The sequence below is a fragment of the Rhynchophorus ferrugineus genome, unplaced genomic scaffold (assembly GCF_030347505.1).
Source record: "Rhynchophorus ferrugineus isolate W39M unplaced genomic scaffold, kcgeb_rfMv2 rfM2, whole genome shotgun sequence".
In the NCBI taxonomy this organism is placed as follows: Eukaryota; Metazoa; Arthropoda; class Insecta; order Coleoptera; family Curculionidae; genus Rhynchophorus; species Rhynchophorus ferrugineus.
The window spans coordinates 33583950-33611367 of NW_027472581.1; the positions used below are offsets into that span (position 1 = coordinate 33583950).

General features: G+C 30.8%; 1 protein-coding gene and 1 pseudogene across 4 annotated transcripts in view; one reads left to right on the plus strand and one right to left on the minus strand.

Moving 5' to 3' along the window:
- The window catches only part of LOC143190647 (uncharacterized), a 31461-nt pseudogene extending 30718 nt beyond the window's left edge, over positions 1-743 (minus strand).
- The window catches only part of LOC143190643 (disks large 1 tumor suppressor protein), a 676624-nt gene that overhangs the window by 215158 nt on the left and 434048 nt on the right, over positions 1-27418 (plus strand). The window lies entirely within an intron of this gene.

The window sequence follows — 27418 nt, forward strand, 5'->3', positions numbered from 1 at the left end:
CGGCATAAGCTACTGGGGCTGCTATTTTAGCGACAGCTGGAGCAGCGTAGGTTACAGGAGCGGCATAGGCTGCTGGTGCAGCATAGGCTGCTGGAGCGGCATAAGCTGCTGGGGCAGCATAGGATGTTGGAGCCGCAAACTTTGTCACTGCGGGAGCAGCATAAGCTACTGGAGCTGCTACTTTAGCTACAGCTGGTGCAGCATAAGCTACTGGGGCAGCTACTTTAGCTACGGCAGGAGCGGCATAAGCAACTGGAGCTGGAGCAGTACCGTGCAGAGGTTCTCTGTGTACGACAGCGTTGAAACCGTGTACTGGATCAGCTGTGTATTCTACGGTACGTTTCATTCCATCAGCGTCGACCAATGAGTAGCTGCCTTGTACAACATCACCATCACGAACCTAGGATAAATTAGACTTAAAGCACGTACGGTAAAATGCAGAAATATCTTACTTCTTTTTGAGATTTGAAATCGCCAGTGACACCATCTTGGACATCGTATCCGTAGTTATATTGTGGATGAGGGTCATATTCTTCTGGTACAGCTTGTTTGTAAGCCAAAGGAGCTGCTACTTTAGCTACAACTGGAGCAGGAGCATATGCTGCTTGATAAGCGGCTGGTACTACGCCAGCACTAGCTACAGCAGCGAAAGCAGCTACAACTAAAAGCTAAAAAAGACGCGTATTTTTAAAATACCAATTAATATAGTCCAATTAAATTATTTAACATACCTTGAAAGCCATTTTTTGTGTAATATTCGAGGGTTTTAAGATGCGAATGATGTTGGTACACATACGTTCGAGTCTTTTTATAGTCAGTTGCCAATATTATTACATAACCAAATCTAAGTATTTTAAGAGGCACCACGCCTTTGACCCGATATCTCCCCATAACCCCGGGTGATACCCGAATATTGTTTCGGTTATTGTTGCCTTGAACCATGAGATCAGATGCAATTTGCTAGCCGTTAGGTAATGGTAATATATCGAAGATATATGGAACGAACAAATGGTCTCGTTATTTCTATTAAGTCATTCTTTAATCGGAAATTATCTCTTGGTTCATCTAGATTGTGATTATATAAGTCAGAGTATCGATTAAATTATCTTTTGATTTTAGAATTAAATGTTTTGCTGTAATAAAACTGGTTTTACATGTGTACATGGAAAAATTTTATGTATAGTGTATTTTTATATAGAGACATAATATAACAACTGAAAATACCGATATAATTTTTATAAATACATCTTTTAATCGAGTATAATACAGTATCATGATTTGTGACAGTTAGATTATCTTAGTGTAATATTTTCTATTTTGTTCTTAAGATTGCTTTTTAATTTCGGCTTAACATCTGCGCAATATTCCGAAATATTCTGCCATTATTGTAATACTATTTTAACACTTAATCTATACTCCTATTAATTGTTAAATTAACTCAACAAAATTACAAGCTGATATAGGAATTTAAAATACTCCACAAATACTGATAGGAAATCAATAAATTTGTTTGTATACCAAAGCTTTACCAGAAAAATATGTGATATATATATATATATATATATATATATATATATATATATATATATATATATATATATATATATATATATATATATATATATATATAGATATATATACCCCAAAAACGCTGAGTAATATGTCTGATTCTTGAATATTTAAGAATTCTAAACAAAATACCTTCAAATATAGGAATGAACAATATGAACCATTAGTTAATCACGTATTTTCACTAAATAATTATAAACCTTACATACTATTTCCAGTATAAGATATTAATGTTTATATTGGCTTCAATTTCTGGCCGTAAACTAATTGAACCCCTAAGGGATATTCTCAGACATTTCGATCAAAAATTTGGTTCTGTATTATTCTGTAAAGGCACCTTTCTTGCCTTGAATCTAGACCTGATTTTCACTTCAATTGCATTGTATGTAATCAAGAATTGATTGAAATTTAGCAGTAGATCATCAGATACCTTCTGTAATACATATCCGAAATAATTCAAATTATAAAAGATCCAACTATAAATATGCAATATTAATAAATGTTTATTTTAATGAAAACATGTTATTAGTTTGCGTTTAATCAATTAAACGTCACATAAATAATTAGAATCCCTTGTAATCCATCAAACACAAGTGTAATTTAGTGCTTTTCTGTGTAAATAAAATAATATGTCTGTATATGTATAAAAGATAGCTTATAAATGTATAATTATGTTATATATTTTTTAATGAACAATAGAAAAAATATGCAGTAGTTTTTTCTACCAATAATATTGTGGAAACTAAATTTTTATTTTACGGATGATTTGCGTATTCAAATCCAATTTTTTCTCTTAATTCGGTTATATTGCTTTATACAGCAATAGTTTTCAATATTATTTTTCGACGATATATGTACATTTAATATTTTAATAAAAAACGTTTTTCACAAATTCTAATAATTACGAAACTATTAACAACAACAATACAGAATATTCAAAATATTACGGAAAATTGTGAAAACTTAAAAGTTTACGGCTATCTTATTTATCAGATAAATAAATCAATTGATAAATTGGCAATTAAATCCCGATATTATATTGTATTTATTGGTAAACGCCTTAACATATATCTACATTTTAAAATAATTGCCAAATTAATGTAGTTAATTTATAGTTCACTTCATTTTTCCTACATGATCCATAAATGCAAATTACGTGGGTAGTTTGTTATTTTTTCTCCAATACTTCATCTACATAACCAACTAAGAAATTTTCGTCCTTTAGTGCATCATGTAGTCTACCTAACATGCACAATTAAATCAACCTTTTTAATTGAAAAATATCCAATATACCTATATTCTTAAAGTAGAAAACATTATGTATTCCATTTTTTCACGTGCAAGGTAATAGTCAATATATTGTCAGTAATTTTTGGATATTGTAATTTTATGATGTTTTGCACTAAATATCTACATCTCCATTTCTAGTACTAAAGGTTTTTTATTCCTAACTGTCTTTGCGTAACATTCAGTTTTATGGATGTGTAAAACTAATTACTGCCTGTAACAAAATGGCATGCCGGTTGACTCATTATGTATTTATTTATCCTGGAATAAATTACGAATTAACCTCAAAAAAATATACAGAAAAATCTTAATTAACATTTAACTCATTAATTAATATCATAAATAAAAACGTTCAGCATTTTGAGTCTTGTCAACTTCTTCCCCTAATAAACCTTGACCCTCCCAAATATCACATTCCATCTTTAAGAAAGTGGATTCAAATATTTTTCTATGCACATTATTACATATTATATATATTTTGATAAATGTGTGGATTTGTCCTGTATATTTGTATGTATGCTTCAACATACAGCCTTGGCAATTATAAACAACAAAAAGTTGAGTTTTTATTTATAGTTGAGTTGTACGTTTGATTTATTATCGTTTTATCTAAATTATGATAATTAGATTATAGTTCTTAATTAGTATTTTTAATAAGATACATTAATATTTTAAGACTATATTTATATACCTCTAATTAGCTTTCTTAGTGTCTCTTACTTTTTAATTGGGCTATTTAATATGAATTGCAAGAAAAGTTTAATAAAAATCTCTATTTATAAGGATTACTATTAATGAGATTTTTAATGTAATTTTCTACAAAGAAAATATATTATTTATAAACATTTATATATGCATAAATTAATATTATACATAGACTAAATGCGGATTGTGAATAAAATATTTTTTAATATGTCCCTTATGCTAATGACCACCTTGGAGATCATCCCAGAAAACCTGCCTGGTTACTGGCCTGACTGGAATCATTTTCCTTATCATCGGGTGTCTCAAAGACACGGAGACGAGATACGAGGATTGTTGCAATATATAGTATAGCTGCAATATATTTTGATTGTAAAAACAATATAATGTGTATTTTAATTATATTATGTTAATTCTGTTTTTCTGTTAATTAACATTATAGAAATATTTTTTCCAAATGTCTGTACACTTAAATACATATCTGAATATATATTTTTTAATTAGAGACAAGATACGAAAGTTGCTTCTTATACTTATAAAGAACGCTAAACAAGCATTGGCATCTGTTTCATTTCGGCAAAATTAACCGTAACAAATTCTAGCGATTGTTCGACTTTTGGCGACAAAATATTAATGACTATTTTCCGTTACAGTACTTCCGTTATTTGTACTTCAAAGTTAGTGTTTTCTTCGATAACAATTCTAATGAGATTCGAATCATTATGATGTTTCTGTAAAATGGTTTATCGATGGTAAATTTTCAATGGTTACTCTGATTAATTTAAAGGTAAATATCATGATATGATGATAGTGAAGGTTATAGTTCGTCCTAGTTAATGGATTTCTTTGGCTTGATGCTTTCATAATCTTATAAAAATATTTTTAAGAAAAAAATTGAACCGCCTTCAAAAATAAATAATAAACTTACTAAAAAGTAAAAAATAATCGAAAAAAAAACGTTTTAAAATAAAATATGTACATAACAGTTGTTGTAATAACTAAATAAAAACAAACGATAAACGATTTTTATGTACATATTTAATTTTAAAACTATATTTTTGTGTTAAAAATCTAAGTTTAATTATTCTTGCATTTTAGTAAGTTCCTTATTTATTTTTTGAAGTCGGTTCAATTTTTTTATTTAAAAATAAATTATTTTTCTCTTTTTATTGTTGGATATATGCTCATTAAATTACGAAGTTATTTTATTAAGTATTACAATGGTAAGTAAAAGTACAGCCCGTATGAGGAAAAATAGGAATAAAGAAACAATTATTAAAAATAAGGAAAGTTTCAGGCGCTGGGGTCCGCTACCTAGTCTAGGTGATTAATCGACGGATAATAAACTATATATTTAAATTATATCTCAGTTGAAACATGCTATTTTTCTAATGTAATGTAAACGAGTCCCTTATGACGAACACACATCAGTCGTTACGTCTAGTCATAAGAGGCCAGATCAATGTCTTCGAAACGGCAGTCTACGAAATTATTTCTGAACATAGCTTATACCGTCATCCGCCAGCTTGCCTTTGATTATATTCTTAATTGCATTGTTTTTATAGCATTGCAAGTTTCGGTGACTCCTAATTCCGATGAATTTTGATGGGCGTGTTTCCTGAACCACGATGCTTGTATCAGGAATCCACTGAAAAGAGGCCTTTTGACTAGGGGACACTGAGTACCTCCAATAAACTTTTGGTACCCTTACAGCTTGAACTGCGATATTTTCCCCCGAACTCCATTTAACTTTATCAGAGAATGCTTCATATAACTGGGGAACAAATGTTCGTCACTCTCCAACTTGTATTCTTATCGAGATAAGTTATTTATTTTCTTCTTTTTTCATATCCCCGAAATCAGGTTCATTGCACTGGATTCTATTGGAGTTGCGAATAGTTTAAAACTATGAATTTTAATTTAAAATTAATTTATTATATATATTTAGGCTTAACGCCGAAAACCTTCCAGTCGGAAATCCACGTTAAACTGTTGATCCATATCTGATATATATATATATATATATATATATATATATATATATATATATATATATATATATATATATAACTAGGGGTTTATCTGGAATGGATCAACAGGATAACGTGGACTCCGAACAAAGGTTTTCGGCGTTAAGCCTATCGACTGGCGAGTGACTAACTTAGAAATCATCCCAGAAGACATCCAGTCATACCCAGCCTGGTTACTGGCGTGATTGGGATCATTTTCCTCGTCGGATTTTGCACTCTTGCCTAGGATAATCACAAATATTCAACAATCACAAACATAAATTTACGATCATGCGCCAGCAAGATTCGAACCCACGACTATCGCAACAGTAGGTGGACGGTCCTATCTCGCCGCCTTTACCACTGCACCACCAAACCGGCATTAATTAATTTTAATGTAATTAAGTGATAAATTGACATATATCACGTTGGTCAAACCAGCAATAGGGGCTATTCCCCAAAATATCAACATAGTATGACATATAAAATATTGAATTCACTTATTTGTAGCCAAGTTAATGTTAGAATAGGTTTTAAAATAAAAGATAGAAAGATGTAAAAGAACAAAATGAGAATCTCCATAAATAAATGAAATATAAAAAAATTTAAATAAATAAAAAATATCCATTGATATTTCAAGAAACCATCAAAGATCAGTTGCTCAAGCCATTCGTCGTTAATGTTTAAATTACCAAGGTGATAAAGTTTCAGGTTACGTCTAAATATAATAAAATTCAATTTATGTGTATGTGTGGGGGTACATGTATGTTCTTTTTATATTCTCTCAACTTTTTTCTAATCCATTTTCAATCGTCTAAAAGTCGGAGCACTAAAACTTTTCGAGATACAATTTCGCGTTAATATTTAAATAAGTTCGGTAATAAAGTTCCAACTCTATAATAAAATTCGACACATTTCGGGGTGTTCTTTTTTTGTTGTTTTTCTCGGTTTGTTTTTTATGTCGGCTCGCTCGGGAATGGGACAATCTCCATGAGGCAGGCACGTTTTAACACTCCAACGGAATATTCTCTCGCGTGCGTACATTTTAAAAGTTATATACTGAAACTATTAATGGTTGTATGTTTCAGGGAAAAAACACGGCGCACTTTGGGAGATGAATTTTCTATAAGTGGAAAGTTTATTCCGCCCAGTGGATGGAAAATTGCGAGTTTGCAGCAATTTTCTACCGGTCTCAACACTTTCGTTTGATGGATTATGTTATGCGCTATTAATATGCTCTTGAAATTGAATTAAATTATTATATAACCATGTGTCACTAAAAATATTAATAAATCAAATTATTTTTTACTGTTGGACAAAATGGAGCTTTAATTCTAATGGTTTAAAGAATATTTTGAGTAAAAATTATATATATATATATATATATATATATATATATATATATATATATATATATATATATATATATAATATAATATAATATAATATAATATAGCATTTTTTAACAACAATACAATTTGGACAATAGTTCACTTCACTGTTAGATTGCGAATCTGTGACTATAACTAATATAATATAATGTAATATATATTGTAATGAATTTGTCCTTTTGTCTGTAATTGTTAAAATTTTCTCAATTCAGTTATCTTTTTTGAGGTTTTATGGAATTATACCTTGAAGAAGAACATGAAATTGTCCTTTAGCCTATGCGTAGCATAAAACGGCGTCATTTAGTGGTGTCCATTGGTAACTTTAACTTGAAGAACATAACCTCGTAGACACACCGCTGTATATTAATGCCTTATAATATTGACAAACGATTGTTATTTCCTCAATTACAACTGATTTGTTGAATCAGAGTGAAATGCTGCTCGTTCCCGTACCTCAGGAGAACTGAGGAATCACTTAATTTCATAGGGTCGTGCTCGCTGTTGTATTTAATCTGCCCGAATTCGTTGCACTATAAACCTATTAACTTCTTTTCGCTCACTCTCAAACGCAATTGACACATTCAATAACACTGATTTAAATTGAATAACATGAATCATTTACCTAAAATCAAATTATTCTCTGACTAGGACACAGAACTGTTAACAAGGTTCAGAAGATAAATAATTCTCCTTATATAAAATACTCATAAGTTATTATAAATCCTTCAGTAAGCAGTTATAATCCCTCTAATATACGGAAGTTTTGCAATCAATAAAATATTTTTATGAAGAGCTTTCATCATTATTCTAATATATAATAACATCAGGTAAATGATTAGACTATACACAACATAAAAGCAGTGACTAAACACACCTACTGTAACTCTAAGAAATCAAAACTTATCGGTGTAATATCTATGTACCCATACCATAGTATATGGTCATAAAACAGTGCTGGTCTTTTCTCAACATAAGGGAAAACGGATAAGGCCCTAATAATTTTGATTATTATTATTAGCAGGGTCATAATAATAATAAACTACAATACCAACCTACATTTAAAATAATATAATACACATTAATGTAGTATTTTATATCAACTAAAATTAGTATCTTATCTAACTTTTCAATAACAGTTTTCTAGACGTAGAATGCAATATCCCATGTATACTTCCTCAGGTTCCAAGTATTCCAAGTTCTAAGCAAGTTTTATTCGTCCGAGCCCCATGATGGCGCGCAAAACAACTTTATTTACTACAGGAGAAAACTAAAAAATTGAATTAAAAATATTATTTATATTGTAGGTGGAAAATAAAATTTTAATTATATTTTTTTATATATATTTCAAAGTCTCTTTTTACCAACGAGAGTTTACATAGACTGGACCTACTATGTAACGCGAGCTCTGAACCACGGGTTTCGGCATAAAACCTACTGACTGGTCAACTTAGACACCATCCGAGAAGACATCCGGTTTTACCCAGCTTGGTTGCTGGCATCATTGTAATGGTTATTCCTTGTCGAATTTTCCGCTGTTACCTATAAATACATTTACAATCATAAACACAAGCAAAAAGTACATCCATGTCCCAGCAGGATTCGAACCTGCGACTATCTCAACAGTAGGAGGGCCGTACTTGACCTTGACCACTGCACCAACAAAACCGGCAAATAATTTATTTAAATATTAATTAATGAATTTTTTCAGAATACATCGAAAAATAATAAATAATAACGACAACTAATAACTGAGTTTCTAATTATTCATTGTTATTGCCTTAAATATTATAAACTAGAAAGCTATAAATTAAAAAATTATTTGTCCTATATATACTTAAATATACAATATTTAAATTTACTGAATATAGTAAATACATGTTTCAATTTTGATTACGAAACCTCCATTTTTTTTCTTTATATATTTTTATACGTACTTAATTGCCCCCTATCCATATCGTATATGTAATTTTTTTATCGACCAGAACAAGCAAGACTTAATTATTATTTTTCTTATTGCATTATCTTTACTCAGAATGTTGTGCCCAATTAAGCGTTTTATTAAAGATCGCCATTTGCTAACAATATATGAATGAGATTTTCGTTATATTTGATACAAAAAAATCTTTTACCAATAAACATTTAGATAGTATAACCTATTAAAATCATAAGAAAATCATTACATAGTATAAAACAAAGTCGCCTTTTCTGTCCCTATATCCCTATATGCGCTTAAATCTTTAAAACTGCGCAACGGATTTTGATGCGGTTTTTTTCAGTAGATAGAGTGATTCAAGAGGAAGGTATGCATGCATAATATACTAAGGCAACATTGCTAATTTTAGAGGTTTCTAACGTGATGTCGTAAATTAACCTATTTTTTAGGCTTATTCACCAATTAGCAAAAACGCTGCCTAACCCTACGAGTTAGATCAAATTAATGTACTACAGTATTGTACACCCTAAAAAGGTCTACAAAAAAGTCCGCGATGGTATATGTTTATCTTTTAGAGATAATCCACATTAACCATTTTTATTGTTTACTTTTTACGTGAGAAAATGGCTTATTTACGAAGCTATTTTAAGCAATACGGCATTAATCCTTATCGAATTAAGTACCTTAAATACAGTGTGCAATTAATATAGATCAATATGGTTCCTTACAGCATATAAATTAAACAAATATTTTCGGAGATATTACAAATTTAAAATTTGCGTTTAAAAATGTGTAATGTAATAAAAATTGTATGAATTTAGATATTCCAAAGATAGCAGGAAATCTTCATAGTAAGTATAGGGGAAGAGGAATTGTTTTACTCCAAATTTAATGCGTGCAGGCCAAGGGCAGTAATGAATGAACCAAAAATACTGGATCTATTTTAATCATGTTTTCATTGAGTGACATAGGCATATATATTTTATGCCCGTGCAAAGTCGGAGCGGGCCGCTATGTTTTTATATACAACGTTCATATTTTTTCTGTAGTGTATTTAATTTAGTATCAGCATTGCACCCGTGCGAAGCCGGGGCGGGTCGCTAGTATATAATAATTCTTGCTTGAAATATTACCAGTATATTTGATAGTACTCTGTCTATTTATACTACCGACTATACTGTCTGGTTCTCATCAGCATGAAGTTGAACGCATAAATTCGTCCGATTTAAAAGTATCTACGAAGAAACATGTACAATAATTTTGAGTTTTCAAACCTCTCAATTTATTTCCTTTGAAGAAATACGATATTAGTACTTCTAATTGTTTTTGAAGTTTCTAATGTTGGATAAGTAACTGCTGATTCCAATGTTTAACGTAGACATATTTGCGTTGGGGAAATAGTGTACGAAATAGTGATATTAGTATATAGATATTATGTATTTCAATTCTTACTTAGTCTTACTATTGAAATTACTATTTTACCAAGGAATTACATCTTGGTCAAACAATGATATTCCACATGTGGGTCCGTAGTCATATAGTCGGCCTGAAATGCAAAGAATACCTCCCTCTTAAAAAACTTCTTGCAGGAAACCATAAAAGATTTCCTGAAGTTCATATTACTCTTTGGCAGTAAAACAAATAATATTTACCTTAAATGCTGCAAGAATAATGTGATAACAATACATTTTCTTACAATTACACACAAAAATAGAAAAAAACAATAATAAACATGTCACAAAGATGTCATAAAATTTAAAATCGAGTTAATGTAAAGAAATCTGTAACATATCCCCCTTCTAATGATTCGGACCAGCAAAACGTGGTTGCGGGCGTGTCCATTTAACTTCGCATTCTATATTTCTATGTTTGATGCCACACATTGCAGGTTTAATAGGCCGCTATAAAATATACCACAATTGTAGCCCATCCAAAGTTGGTGTGAACATACGTCAACTAAATTTATCACATCAAAACTATGAGTATTAATTAATTTTTGCTTTGACATAACATATAAGAACATTATAGTTTAATTAAAATAATGAAACAAAAATGTTATCAAATATATATAGTTTATTTTATCATTATGGTACATCCAATGTATATATTATCGAATAATTTAAACTACAGTTAATTATTCAACTACATTAATTTATAGGTTCGAATTGTTTTATTATATTTACACTGAACTCTTTTCCACACCACCCATGAGGTACAGTTCTAGGTACGTTTTTATGTAATGGTATCCCCCTGGAGGCCTAATCTACCTAACAATTATATATCTAAGTAATGTATTTTACTCTCATCAAAGAGCATATTTACCTTTTTACGTTTAGTTCTTGTTTCCTTTCATAGCGTGTTTCCTTGTCAAGTCATTTTGATATCTCTGTATATTTTTATTTCTTCTGCTACTACCTGTGTACATCATACTTGATAAAATTCATTGATGAATTCTGTCTGATACATTTACCCTATCTGCAAGACATTTGGTATTTTTTTCGTTCGCATTTTAACAAAATACTGATGTATATTCTGAACAATTACAGACATACGACATACTTGTAATACGATTTCCTACAATTATTGTATATTAATTATATACACAGCTTTAGTTGTTTCCACTATCACCACCCTATCTTGAAAATAATCAACATTGAATCATAATCCTATTTGCATAAAGCTTCACTCAAGTGAATAACTAAGCTGCTGATTTCCAATCTATCGAACCTGTGTTCACAATTCCATAATTTCTCAGTTTCTTCTTTAATTTGTCAATCGAGGTCATTCAAACCGAAGGAGCTATTAACCTTTGCCGTTTCCAGCTTGAAGCACAATATATCTGCAATAGATTATTAATAATTTTTAGGACTAATAAAACCTAATCAATTATTATTCCAACTGTTATCATTTTCTATACTTTTTCTGAACTTTAGAACAGCAGTCTTAACACTATCTTTATTTCATCTTGCCATGAGTGATCGTTGGGTATATTGGTCCCATTCTGAAATATTCATGTCTCTCATCTAATTACACAAATTGAAATAATAATTTCTTGAGTTTATTATATGCTTTTCAGACTAATACTTTCCGCTCAAATAATTCTATTAAATTATGTTTATTTTGAAAAAAACTACTCGCAGTTTTTATACATTTCATATCTCTGAGAGTGCTAACATCAAGATTATCTTGATTCGCCACCCTCTTCGTATGAGGATGGTTTCTTTCCGATGAATCCAAGATTATGTTTTTCATTTTTTGAGATATTTCAGTGACCGTATTCATACTAATATTCAGTGCAGCTGCAACTCGCTAAAAACAATAAAAATCGCAGCAAATTAATATTCAACAGTAACAATGCTTACGTCTCTAATGAATTTTATGACAAGAGGAGGCCTCCATTATCTAGTTCCTCTTCGAAGCAACTGATTAGAGAGGCAATGTGTTCTGTCTCGCATCGACATTTTTAATCAGAATAATAATAAGCAGCTATTTAAAAACTATTAAAAAACTTATAGCTATTCTTTTGAAGAATTTTTCATACGTTTTCCAAGGGGATGACTTTGATAGGCTGGTTCGTTTACATGTTCGAATGTATCAGACCGCATTGTATCTCTTTTTAACCGGAAAATATTGTCTAATACTAAAACGAATTTACAAATTGCTGCAGGCATTACATATTGAATACGAATGTTTATAGCAACTTTATATATATATATATATATATATATATATATATATATATATATATATATATATATTTGGTGATAAGGATCACAAAAAATAGAAAACGATTAAATCAAACGAGAAATATAAAGCTAATATTTTTTCTTTTAACTGCTTACCGTCGTGAAAGGCAGTCCAGCGACAAAAGCCGAACAGCGAGAACAGGAAAAAATTAAGGCCGAAGTAAACTCAATTATTAGTTCTTCTTGTCATTCTGGGGAAATTTAATTAACGCCATCGCCGAGGATTGCGATGAAAAAATACGAAGATAACGACCGAATGAGATGGGAAACGACACAACGAAAGCGAAAGCTCGGAGAAACGGGAAAAAATCGTAACGATGGAGAGGACGGTTCGCGTTGTTGACTGTGTCATCGGAGGAGAAGTTTTGATAAGGCCGGTATCGATGGTATTGATTCGTTTCAGATAACGAGCAATTTACAGTTGCTAACTTTCAGTTTACATAAATCTGTTCAAAGAAAATTCTATTAAGAGAAATAAAGATCGCGCCCTTTATTCAAGTCTCAATTATTCAGCTCCAGCGTTGCCAGATCCAGCTTAAACTTTTATGGTAAGAAAGAAACCTAAACAGTAAAAAATTTAAATCTAACTGGAATTGTGATGACTAGCTATCTACTCTCTTATTCATATGTCCTAACGTACGAATTATTGACATATAAATTATTTTAAGGGGTGTACAACAGATAATGTTAATGTGCATTAATACATTTATAACCAACTTCATGTATAAACCTCTCTTTCAGGCTGCACTTTTCAATACGTGTCATTTGGTGGAAATGTCAACAAAACATTTTTTCGGTCTGAATGTCCGTTTTTTCGGTGTGAATATCTGAGTTTGTGAAAAAGACGACTGAAGGTCACCGACGATCATTTTGACACCGAAGACATAAAACCATTTCGATAGCAAAAAAATCTGAAGACCATAATTTGAAGGCATTACTTTTTTTACATGATGTTTCGTCTAAAACGCTGTAAAAAAGAGCATATGGGATTATTCGGAGTAATACAAGAAAACATTATCAATCTCTTGAAGAACATGATCTAAATGATGGGAATACACAAGATACATTGAAAGGCGTTTGGTCCTGTTTGAAATGCTGCTCCATCTGCAAAATCGAAAAAACTTTTGCATCGTGTTGTTACTCGTGATGAAATATGGTTCCACTATGATAATCCAAAGCGAAAAATATAATTGGGATCGTCTAGTTGTGCACCTACATCAAACCAAAATTTATGACTCCAAGCTAATGCTCTGTATTTTGTAGGACCAACTTGGTGTGGTTTCCTATGAGTTGCCAAAACCTAATGAAATCATTACTGAGTATCGCTATCGACCACAATTGCTACGTTTGAGCACTCAACAATGAGCAGACAAACAAATACAAATACGCAAATATACAAGAGCAAGAAATAAAAATTTCATTTTGGGCATTTTGTTATTGTTGATTCAAGGAAATCTGGCGGCCGAAGCCCGACAAAACACTTTCTGAAGCTTATGGTGACGCTCAATCCTATCAAATAATATTATTGCAAGAAAAACCAGTTGAAACTCTCAAATATCTTTAGATATGGAAAATATTTGATATATATTACAGCGTTTTTTTTTCTCAATAAATACCTTTTGTGATAGTGACAATAAAAAAAATATAATTTTAGTTTTTTTTTTGTGTGTATCACTTTGAAGGTTTACCGTCAATCTTAAAATATTTCTTTTATTGATGCATGTTTGATAATTACGCGACGATAGATATATGACAAATCATATTTCCTTCTAAATTAAATTTTATTCAACAAAACCATTGAAGCCGTTTAAAAAAACAAAAATTTAAAAATAATAACCTTCATGAAGATGATAGATATATTAGTCCTCAGAATTAAGGAGCATATCGCACGCACTTTCGATCTTCTCTTCAAAATCGAAGCACTTATGTACTAAAAAGTATAGTTTTTGTTTGTTTTATTGTGAAAGTTTATAAAATATATATTTTTAGTTGATCATAAAATTAGACAAGAACAAAATATCATTTATATATGGTATTATTTATGGTATACAAAACAGTGCTTGGTATTGTTTTGGAATTTAAACTGTCATTCTAACGGTGGGAACCTGAAGACTAATTCCAAACTAGTTGCCAACTGTCTTTCGGTGCAGTGTTACCAACAGTCAAGTTTGCCAATCTGCTGGTAAAACGAAAAGAAAAGGAAGAAGGCTAGTATTACGGATTTCACAAGTCTTACCTTTCAATCTTCCAAGAGTAATAAGAATACAATATGCGCTATTTAAGATACACTCGCCAAAATTTCTCTTCTTTACTCTCGACATTCCTTAGTTCTAAGTCCTCAGCTATTATCAATAATTTGCATTTAAATATTAGAAATATTATACATTTAAAGAGAGAACATATACTTACATATGAATCACACTTTCAATGAAATATAAACCGACAGGCTGGTATTTACACAAAAATATAAAACTTTTCTTCTACCCATTGTAACAAATTCTCTTAATAGCAAATTATAATGTCTCTGCAATTAAATTTATTAACCCCTTCAAAATAAAAAAACATACCCTGTACCCGCTACGGGTCCGAACAGGACCGACCACTTCGGCCGCTCGTAAATTTGCTTAGTCGAGTTTGCGGTACGTAATTGCGGAGAATTTCTGAACAACTCCCTCGAGGAAAATGTGCCATGTCGCGGCGCCTGATTCCTGGGCCCGTCCAGAGCTGGACCTGTTTCCCAATACGACACAGAGGCCGCTGCAGTCAAATTTACGTTCGGTTTTATGGCCCAGGCCTGACATTTGGAATGCTGTGACCTCTGCCTTTTATGGTGAATAACGTCTTTAGATCCTGATATGTATATATATATATATATATATATATATATATATATATATATATATATATATTCGATTAATTTTCAACACATCATGTTTTATACTTAAAAATCAGAGAATTTCCTGAAATACTGGCTATTTATAAGGTTTCAATTAGATATTTACGGACACACACAGTTATGATAGAATTTGTTAATCAATTTAAAGCTTTCTGATAAACTATATTTTTTGTTTTGTTTGTGGTAAGTAAATAAATAAAGATTACGGTTTTCCGACGCGCAAACAAGCGACGTATAATTGTCCATACGCGAAACAGGGAAAGTACAAGTTGATTCCGCAAACTTCCAACGACTGGCCTTGAGTTATTTATGGTCATCGCAAAGGCCAGACGTACTGGAAATTATAAACGTTTAAAATCGAATGGTAAATCCGTTGAAATCATCGGTATACGCGAGATCAAGACATACTCTCCTTTCTGTTTTCCTTTTATGATTGTTGCCTCAATAATGTTATTCATCATCTTTTTCACAGCCATTCTTGTTCCATTGCAGAGTCAAGGTTGATTAATGTTACGCAGCATGATGACAACTGATCCTACATTTAATTTCAAATTATGAGGTGGTAATCGACGCAATTCCAGTGAATTTTAAAACTCGTGGGATAGTTGACTACGTCATTGTGGTTCATAATGGCGTCGACTGATTTTAAGGAAACCAACTCTCCCGGAAAAAAATTCTGAATGGTCACTTTGAGATCCTCGACAATCTCGAATCCTCGACTTTTTTCCTCCTGGCCATTTTCAAAATGGACTACTGTAGGGTGTCTTTCATGGATCGCAAATGAAAAGATACGCCAAATTGCTTCATTGCTACTTACGTAGCGACCCATCTGGTACTGTGATATTTTGTCATTTTCATTGGTTACAGCGAAGACGGCCATATCGTCACCTTTGTTAACATATTTACATATGTAGTTTATCGACATCACAAAGTAACAATATTCCTCATTGATGTCAGTCTCAAAAGCTTTGGATAATATTGGCGAGTATGGCACGATTCAACGATTCTCTACATCAACATTTTATCGTCTTACTCACTCCGACCTTACTTGTCCTCTCACAACTACCGATCGCACATTGTCCGCAACTGATCGCCGAAGATAAAATGGGTATCGATCCCCATTTCCCGTTATTGTCTCAGCAATCAGGTCTCTTGGGTATCGCTTGAAACATTTGCCGTCAACCATACAGGATGAATTGTAGTTGAAAACTCCGCAAGGTCCATGTATCATGTGTTTTGTAACTACTGCATGCAATTTTGGGACAACTCTGGGAAAGTGGGCAGGAAATAGTCCTGTATAATATGTGTAGCTCCAAATGAGCTGACAAACAGCTGTTATATTTCTGAATGTTGGCCGAGAAGTGCTTAAAATCAATTCCAATCCCAGAAACTAGAGAGCGTAAAGGATCTGGTGGTGGGACCAATAATGGCAATTTTAATTTGCTTCCAGCACAACATAATCCAGTAGATCCACTACTGTATTTTGACGCCTTGCAATATTTACAAATTATTGTCATTTTCCCAATTGTTACCGATTTGTCGGCACAATAATCTATTGCCGCATCATAGTGGAATACAGCTCGTTCCAGGGTCACAGGAGCACTGTGTCTGCGGAATCGCTCAATTTCATTTTGTCGTGCTCGCTGTTGTTGTGTTGGATGTGCACGAGTTAATTTTATTCTAAGCCTATATACTTTATTGTCACTACCTAAAGAATGCAATTCTGATATAGCAATACGACTATTTTCTTGATCTGTCTCTGTCTAGTGCGGTTAACACGTGAGGTAGCTCTTCGTACATTTGCAAAAATTTTGTTTTTATTTAATTTCGAGCATTTTCATATGTATTCACCTTTTAAACCTTCCCTGGACTTCCACAAATAATTCAAGACCAAAATTATTCATATCGGTTCAACCGTTTGTGAGTTTTAGCAAGACTAACGAACAAAGATTAATTTATATATATATATATATATATATATATATATATATATATATATATATATATATGTAAATAACAAAAAATAGATGAGTTTAATCTTAAAAGCCTAAATTAGCATTACATTTTGTAACATACTTCCAGAGGAATCCCCAGTCCTGTTAGATTTCTTCAAAGTTAGAAACATAACATCTAACTATATGAAAACCGAAGAAAACTTTGATCTAAGTTCAGATCACACACTAGTGATTCTGACACTAATTTAAAAAAAGAAAAGAACAGAATCCAACGTTAACAAATAAGGGAAGAATTAAACAATCGAATTCAACTAAATGTACCCCCTAAGATAGCCGAAATATTACATTTTGAAGCAGAAAAATTAATTGTAGATATACCACAAGCTGCTTGGAAGAATACTCCAGAAATTAAAAGTACAATTAAAGGATGTATGTATCCGAAAAAAATTAAGGAAACGTAGTTGAGAAACGAAAGCTATGAAAAAAATGCCAGCAAAATAAAAAAACTGAAAATAAGAATATTTTAAACAATATAACAGCGGTTGAAATGGAAAAAATTAAAAACCTATCCAAAAATAACTATTTGAGATATATAACAGGTGACAAGGAAATAAACAAAAGAGATAACAAAAGGTTGTAAAAGAAGCTAAAGTAAGTGTTCCACAAGGAAGTGTATTGGGGCCAATTCTTTACCTGCTCTATACGTGTGATATACCTTAAATGGAAAATATCACTACGGCTACATTTGCTGATAACGCTGCGATTCTTGCTGTCGGAGATGATTGGGCGCAGACTTAATAATTAACGAAAATAAATCTGTGCATGTGCGGTCCATGCATAACCAGGCGGCAGAAGCGCCAATAACAATAATAACATTCCATACATCAGCAACGTTAAGTATCTCGGAATGAATCTTGATGCAAAATTTCGTTGGAAGGAACATACAAAAAAGCAAAGAAAATAATTGGGGTTGAAATGTAGGAAAATGTATTGGTTAATTACAAGAAAATCACAATTATCAGTATATAATAAATTGCTTTGTTTTGCATTTCCTTCATGAATCAACAAAGCCCCCGTGCAGATCAAAATATCCACTTCTAAAATATGTATACCAGTAACACGTTTCATAAGATACCAAGTTAGCACTAAGAACACTAAAAATTGATTATGTTCTAGAGACCTCTATCCTTATTGGAATATTTGTCGAGCATTTAGGTTGCCTGTTTCCATAGGTAGCTTTATTATATTAATGGATTATAACTAATATATACTAATAATTTTGCATTCTGAAACCATTTATTTAATCCTCGATAAAAATAAAAGTATCATATTATAACTCATAAGAAAGTATTGAAATTCATATGGACATATGGAACGTAATTATGGGAACTATTCTAGAACTATTCTAAGAAAGTCCTGAGAAATATAATAGTGTACGTCAGACTCCGGCTTAATGTCAATATCGAAGTAATATAACTTCTTAACACCAGAAGAGGACACAAACCTAAAATAATCAAACCATTTGATCTTGTGTAGTGTCCCACACGGTGGTTTTTATAGAAAAACAGTAGTTTTTATACGTAAACATTATTTTACCAGGCAATAAAATAGCACCGATGGGATCTGCTAGATATGTACGTATATCTAAGTTAAAATAAAGACAAATTCTAGGTTAGTTGGCAACGACTAGTGACAATATTATAAAATAATTTTAAAACAAATTACATATTAATACCATCGCTAGCTATACTTGAATATCGCAAAGAGATAAGTTCATTAAATCGGCCGAAACAGAACCCACTAAAATTCAAAAAGGCGTTGTGAGTTATGCAACAAACTTGATGTTAAACACTGTTTTGTTACACTATCTGCATTGTTTTGCATTTCCTTCATGAATCAACAAAGCCCCCGTGCAGATCAAAATATCCACTTCTAAAATATGTATACCAGTAACACGTTTCATAAAATACCAAGTTAGCACTAAGAACACTAAAAATTGGTTATGTTCTAGAGACCTCTATCCTTATTGGAATATTTTTCGAGCATTTAGGTTGCCTGTTTCTATAGGTAGCTTTATTATTTTAATGGATTATAACTAATATATACTAACAATTTTGCATTCTGAAACCATTTATTTAATCCTCGATAAAAATAAAAATATCATATTATAACTCATCATATAATTGCATTGTTATATCATATGATAAATATCACTCTCACAATTCGTTCAAAAATTGTTTAAATAAAGGGCAATAAAGGTAAGTGTACTGTTTTTATAATTACAGATTACGTAAAATTATGTAAAATATCTAATATTAAAATTATAATTATTTTATATAAAATATTTGTGCGTCTACAGGATAACATACAATTTTCATTCAATTGTATGTATGTAATATATAAGCTTAATCTTCTGAGTTATTCGTTTTAGTCATGTTACTGAGAAAGGCAAATATTCCATATGGACATATATACCTATATGATGAATACTACAGGTTACTTCTACAACAACCGTTTTTATTTAATGTCTCAGCTAAAACTTTCTAGAGAGTAAGTTTTCTTTCAGCTAATCATTGGATATTACTTATGCGCTTATTTAACATCAAATATTGCACTAAATACACTCAGTACTAATGTTATTTTATACCAAATATTGCCTAATTGGTTTTAGTGTTTTTGTGGAATGGAATTTTAAATTTATTGTACTTCATAATGGCGAATATCCTTTTGTCTACGCTATCCATACCTCTATTTAAGTCCATCAAAAATAATTTATAATTCTATAATATCTAATATTCTCTTAAACATTTTCTACGTAAAAACTACACCTTTAATAGAATACAGATTAAAATTTGCATTAGAAATATTTAATGAACCAAAAAATATTTACCTCAATCTTATTTTTAGCATTAAAGCATGTCGGCTTTATTATTTCCTTCCGTCTTTAAACTACGTTTTACAGCTACGTTTTAGTTAATATCAAAAGGGCCTAATTGATATAATCTGACCCTTTTAAGTCTGCTGTAGTTCGAATGAGTTTTAAATGAACTATTACCAGCTGCAGAAGCTCGATGTCTAAATTCGGATTATGTCATCTGAGGGATATATTTATACGTCGAAATTAATTAATTAGTTAGGGCTTTCGGGAAAACTATTTACTTGTGGAAACATCTAATTCGTATTTATACCTGGGTATTGCGTCAACGTTAGAATTTATCACTCGAAATGTGATTTAATTTATTTATGCATGGATTATTTTATGAATGAAGATATTTATATGAAAGTGTATGTATATATGAAAATATGATATATTTAAAATTTACCAGATTTTATTTAACAAAGCTCTTATTTCACTAATAAAAGAAACGACTTGTTAAACGGCGATAAAAAACGACACTGAGAGATAAATCTATCCCAAATAAACCAAATCCCTATCCCTGGCTATCTCTGATCAGTCATTACACCGTTCAGTCTTAACATAAAACACGTAGCCAAGTTTTTATTAGTCGCATGATATAACACGTTCTTCGTGAGGAAATTACTAAAGGGCGGTTGTCCCATCTGAAGAGCGTATAGTTGTTAAATAATTATGTTTGAATATCGCCTGTATCTTCGACTGCCAGTTTGCCTTTAATAACCTTCGAAATAACACTGTTTCTATCCGAATTCCATGATATTCCCTATAGAGTTTTGGTAATTCTAAATACTTATAGCTTACGGATAATGCCTATTACAATCTGCCTTTATCGTATATCCTGAACTTCAAGCTTGTGTCTAAATTTCAATAGCTTATGTTAGTTTACAAAACCTTCAATCCACCTTTGGTGGTCTTATACCCTGAACTGCAACGTTAGTGTCGGAAATCATCGGACTAGAGCTATTTTTCAAAGCCTTATTGTTTCCTAAATGGAATATTTTATGAGTTGAGATCTCTAAGTATCCTTTATCCACATTTTGCAACTTAGGCGGTGATAGTTTTGCCCGAACTACACCAAGGAATATTTCGAGTAAATACGTAACAATTGCCAATCCAACGTCAACCTGTCTTCTTCATTGAAAAGAGATCAATTTGAAAGACAGCAGCCTCCCCTCTCTCCTCCTATGACCACCTCTGCGTTCTAACAATTGTACCAGTTATTAATAATGTGATAAGAAGTGATACATTTCACAGTCACAACTTCAGAAGTTTCTTAAGCCTGTCGTATTTACCACCCATTTCTCCAACAGCGCCGTTGAACGCATGACTTGTGTGAGCTGTACTTCTATTAAGTAAATATATAATATCAATTCGCGTATTCTCCAAAAGAATGGAAGATCTATTTATTTATATTAATTAACGACCCAACAACTTCATGGACTTTTTAGGGTCAAGAAATTGAGGTTTTTAGGGTCGGGGTCTACGTGTGCATATTGTGTTGTTCTTGTCTATATATATATATATATATATATATATATATATATATATATATATATATATATATATATATATATATTATATAATTATAGTATATGTAAGATTTTGTGTTTTGCAAATTGTGTTGTTCTTGTCTACTTTTATTTATACACGACTATAATTGTACTTTATTTATATTCTAAAACAAATTTGTAATATAATATATATATATATATATATATATATATATATATATGCAGGTCTCAAGGCTATTGCCCAGCCCAAACTTCAATAATCTCCTATATATTGTTCCAATTTTAGTATATATAGCACCAAAGCGAATACAAAGATGGCAGAAAATAAAAAATATAATATTTACATTACTTTGAATTGAACATAAAATTTCATTAATGCACATAAATATCTCGTATTTAAACCTAACTTATTTATAGTATCATTACTTACTTAAAACACAATATTATATTGATCAATTAATTTTTATTAATACATATTAATTCATGTGAGTATTTTTCTAAGTTGTAATATTTCGCATATTTATAATTACGTTTCATTTTAATATCGTGAGACCTATCATGAGAATACAATTTGTACATGTCTAGACTGCTGACATGAAACAGCGCTCGTTTCCGACAATTCTTTTTTAACCCACATAGATGGGCGGGTGTTTAGTATTCAATCGCGCTACAATTACAAATACGCTAACCTCCTTCGATGACTATAACACCACATAAGACGAATAGTCCAAACTAGATCACCCGCCGAATGAATCAACACATCGCGTGCTTTGCTTTCACTTTTTTTCGTGAACTCTTTCGGCTTAAATCATATTTGTTCGCTATTGTTGATCTTAATCGCTATTTAAAGCCAATCCATTCATATAGCATCAATTATGAACTTAATTATAATATTTATCGACAGTTTAACTGGATAAGTATTAAAACATATTGTATTTTTTTGATGTGGAATTTGGGTGGTACCAACGATGACCATTACTCACAGCAAAGGTATTCTAATTGTTATGTTATTAGGTATTTGTCGAAATGTTGTTGGGCTTGCTATATATTTTCCACATAATAATAATAATAATAACTCGTAGATCATAGTTCCTAATTTAATCTTCACGTACATTTTCGCTGTTTCGATGTAATTAATATTCAAAAAGGTCAATAATATAATATAAATTAATATACATATTTACCAACAAATTATTATCAAATTATATAGAAAGTTGGTAGAAAGTATTTAAGAGTTAAATTTTCAATCACAATAAGAAAATCTATAAAAATATGTAGAGTACTATTGAAAATTTTCAACAAAAACTATTAATTTAAACTAGTGTTGGAAACTATCGACTGAAATTAACTATTGACTATTTAGTAATTGACTACTTTTTACTAACAGACTGTTTTAGTCGCTATTTTTGGTTCGACTGGTTTTATTACTTTTTACCAGTGACTGTTTCAGTCGATTGTTTTCGGTCGCACTGATTTTGTTACTATTTACTATTGACCGTTTCAGTCGTGTACTTTTAGTTACTATTTTGGATTCTACTAGTTTCATTCGACTGATTTTGACAAAAATTACCGAATTTATGCTTACATAGATTTATATGTAATATATGTAGTTTTATGATTTTTTTGGTAGTTTGCTTGTAAATAACAATATATTGTATATTAATATAGCAGCATTTTGGAACGATATTTTTCAGTATTGTTAATGTAATAGGGTAAAAAGATTAAAATTATGAATGATAAATAGCAAAATATTTTGACTGTTTTTATAGCAATAATAGGTAATATTTCGATTACTCTCTCGATTTTTACTAAAAATATTTCCGTTCAATAATAAATAAATCATTTACATCATTTCATTCAGTCAATTTTTAATTATGTCATGGTTTAGTTTTTTTCTATGATTAGAAAAAAAATTAAATATATACCTGTTTAATTTTTATATAGTTTTTATGGTTATTATACATCTTTAGTTTTTAGATTTTGTTTAAGTTCTATTGTATTGTCTATATTTATTATAGTTTATTATTTAAAGATTGTAATTAATACATTAAAATAAGATAAAACATTTGTTTGGTATTATCCATTCCATAGAAAAAATCCATTCTTTTTACAGATCCACAAAACATTCATATGTAAAAGTAATTCAACTTCGTTTAAAATTAAATTATAAATTGCGTATTAATAGTATTCAGTAATTTTTTTCCTTTTCATTTTTATAGTATAGTACGTGAAGGAATTTGTCCGAATACGAATTTCTCCGTCTCACTTATCCTACCGTTGGAAAATATAAGCACATATAAAATTAACTGGCCCAAGCAATATTATCCTTCCTTTCCTCTTTCACAATTTATACAGAAAAGGGTATTATCTTCGTCTGACATCATGAATAAAAAAAAACAGTCGAACCGTGCATCTGATTGAAAATAGTAATTACTATTTTCAGTCGCTGGATTTTTGACTATCGACTATTTCGACTGTTTTCAGTCGTTAGTTCCCATTAGCGTCCCCAACGCTAATTTAAACATTAGCTTATATAAAACATAATAAAGAGTATTATCTTATACACAATTTAACCACCGGTTTAGTAGTCTAGCAATAGGTAAGTTTTCCTAGTGGTAGCTATTTCTATTTTATGGTTCTATTTGGTACTCTCTAGCTATTAGAAACAATTGCAGTTCAGCTAATAACTTAGTAAAATATATACCGGAACCTGTGGTTCAGAACCTATTTTAATAAAATAATGCCCATTTTCTGATTTAAAATATAATATAATAGCATTCATGCACAGCTTTTAACTATTAATGAAAATCTCCTATTTTTATTTTCTCGTATTTGAGTATTCAACCGAGTAAGTGTTTTTACCATTAATTTTTTTCTTTAACTTCAAGAAATCTGAAAATAAGACATATGGGAGGAGACAGTATTTTTGAAGCACTTCAATGAAGTAAGTTATACCGAGAGATTTCAAAAGTCTAAGGATGATTAACTTACCGTCAAAGAAAATAAAACCTAATGGAAGACCGAATATGTGTGAGGACGCGAAACTCAATTTTTTTCCATATGAGAGCATCTTATAAAATCTGCAGACTTATATGGAACTAATTAAACGGAAATTATCTTCCCTATTCAGCATTCTGCCATTTTCCTTTTTACTGCTACTTGCTTTTTTACTGCCACTCCGTATGATGCTTGAGAAAGGTGGGAATTGCACTTCCGACGATGGCCAAAAATCAAAATTAGATACAAAAATATATTATAGAAAACCCAATATCACCTGATTATTTTTTAAATCATCTGCCTTACCTGGACTTTCAATGATAAAGCTTTAATTGTATTAAATGTGCAATATAAACTCTTAGCTTCACGTATATTTGTCAATGCAGAAAATTTTAACTATTTATATTAACTGAAATTTTTAAAAGATTGTTGTTATTTTTATTTAAAAATATATCATTTGAATTCATAACTATTGTTTGACAAGATAATGTAAAAACAAGAGATAGTATGGCGAGATATTTAAGAATATTCTCGGCTAATAAAGCATCATATTTGATATTTGTCAAAATATGTAGTATTAAATATGAGGCTGATCTGCAAAAAAAAAACGACGCAAAATCTTGACATGTTTAGAATACAGAAATATCTTAGTGATCATGTAAAAACGCTTCTTATTCCAAAAATTGTCTATATTCATTAACGTATACAAGAATATATGAAAAAAATGAAGTGCGTGTAGTAAGTGACATTTTTAATACATTTTTTTGATGGTTCTTTATAACGGATTGGGTGTAAAGTAATTTTGTTTTTTATATTTTATCAAGACAAAATCTATTTATAAAAATTTCAAACCTTAATCGATGATATATGGGCCATTTTGATTGACGACCTTTCACCTCCAACCCAAAACTTCGTCGCTATAGAACTTCTTTTGAAGCTTTACAACATTACGAGATCAAAAGAAAGGGCAGTCGGACGAGGCAAGTTCTATATCGCGGATGTATCGAAACTTCTCTATCATTAAAGATGTCTGCGCTCTAGAATTAACTTAGTGAAACTCAACACTTTTCCTATTGGTAAATTCTGATCATTTTTTTAAAGAATGTCCTCAACTTTTCAACGGTTTCTAATTTTCATAGGTTCATCTTTATCATCGAAAATTCCGGCGCGAAAACAAGTTTGACCAATTTTGATTTTAAATACCACATAATTATCATATATACATAATTATCAGTCTGCATACCTTTTTATTTTTTAGAAGTAAAAACTATGACGAAAATAAATTTCGGGATTTCAATTTACAATACGCACTAATATTTGACAGACTAAACAAATGGCTATCTATATCTCTAGAATATGCTATGAATTACCTTACATGAAGTACCTTTTCATTGAATAAGAATGGAAAACAAAAGTATAGGCGAATCCTAAAAAAAATATCGATATTTTTCTATATTTTTCATATAGATTCTAACCTTAAATTTTCACTCAAAATTATTTTACTGACCGGGACAAATCTCGCAATAAATTTCGATACCCTAATTCAAAAACCCTAAATTTTTATTATAAATATTTTAATTTGAAACTCACAATTGCATCATCTTTTTTAAAACTATCGATCTATCGGCCAAAGAAATAAAAATATTTTTTAGAATCCCTAAGAGGATCTAGTAGAATTATTTGCTTTTTAAACCATCTATTATTTAAACCATTAACCATATCCTTTTTCGCAACTTTATAGACCAATAAATTAATTTTGAAGAATTCATTGATTCAAAATACTGTCCATCCTTAAGCGCGACTTTTTCCCATTTTCCACGTATCAATCCATTTTTTTGGTATCTTCGTAAGACTTGATGTGTTGTTCAAACAGATCACGACTCATATGAGGTCTGGAATGCAATATGGTCTGGAGAATACGTCGTATAGGGCGGCATTTCTCATTTTAATGTTTCCAATTATGTTATTACCGGTTTTAGAACATGCGAGTGAGGAGAAAATGTCCATCTCCAATATCATTGAAGCTATTGGCGGATATTTTGTTACAACATTCCGTTAGAATCTATTCAGAGACTTCAGGAATCTTTCCTCGAAGATTTGTAGTTTTTTTAAAAGCAGTGAATAAAATAACGGTTTTTCCTTCACATTGAATTAAAAAGTAATTCTTCTACCAAATGTGAATTACTAGTGCAATTTCAACGCGCTAAAAAATATCTGCGTACATTTCGATGAAACGAAACATACTCAAAAGTAAAGCGTCAGTTAGGCTTCAACATAAAGTTGGTTACGAATGTGCCCGATGAGATTTAATACACTGTAACACCATCTATTGTAAAACCTAAAATTAAGTTACAAATCGTTATTAATTAATTTCAACTTATTACGAGAAAATCTAAATTCCTTTTGTATATATATACAATTTTATATTTATAAGAAAAACTGCTAATATTTCTGCCTTGCTATTTAAATTTAAATGTCATTCACGTTGAAGGAAATCGAAAGAGT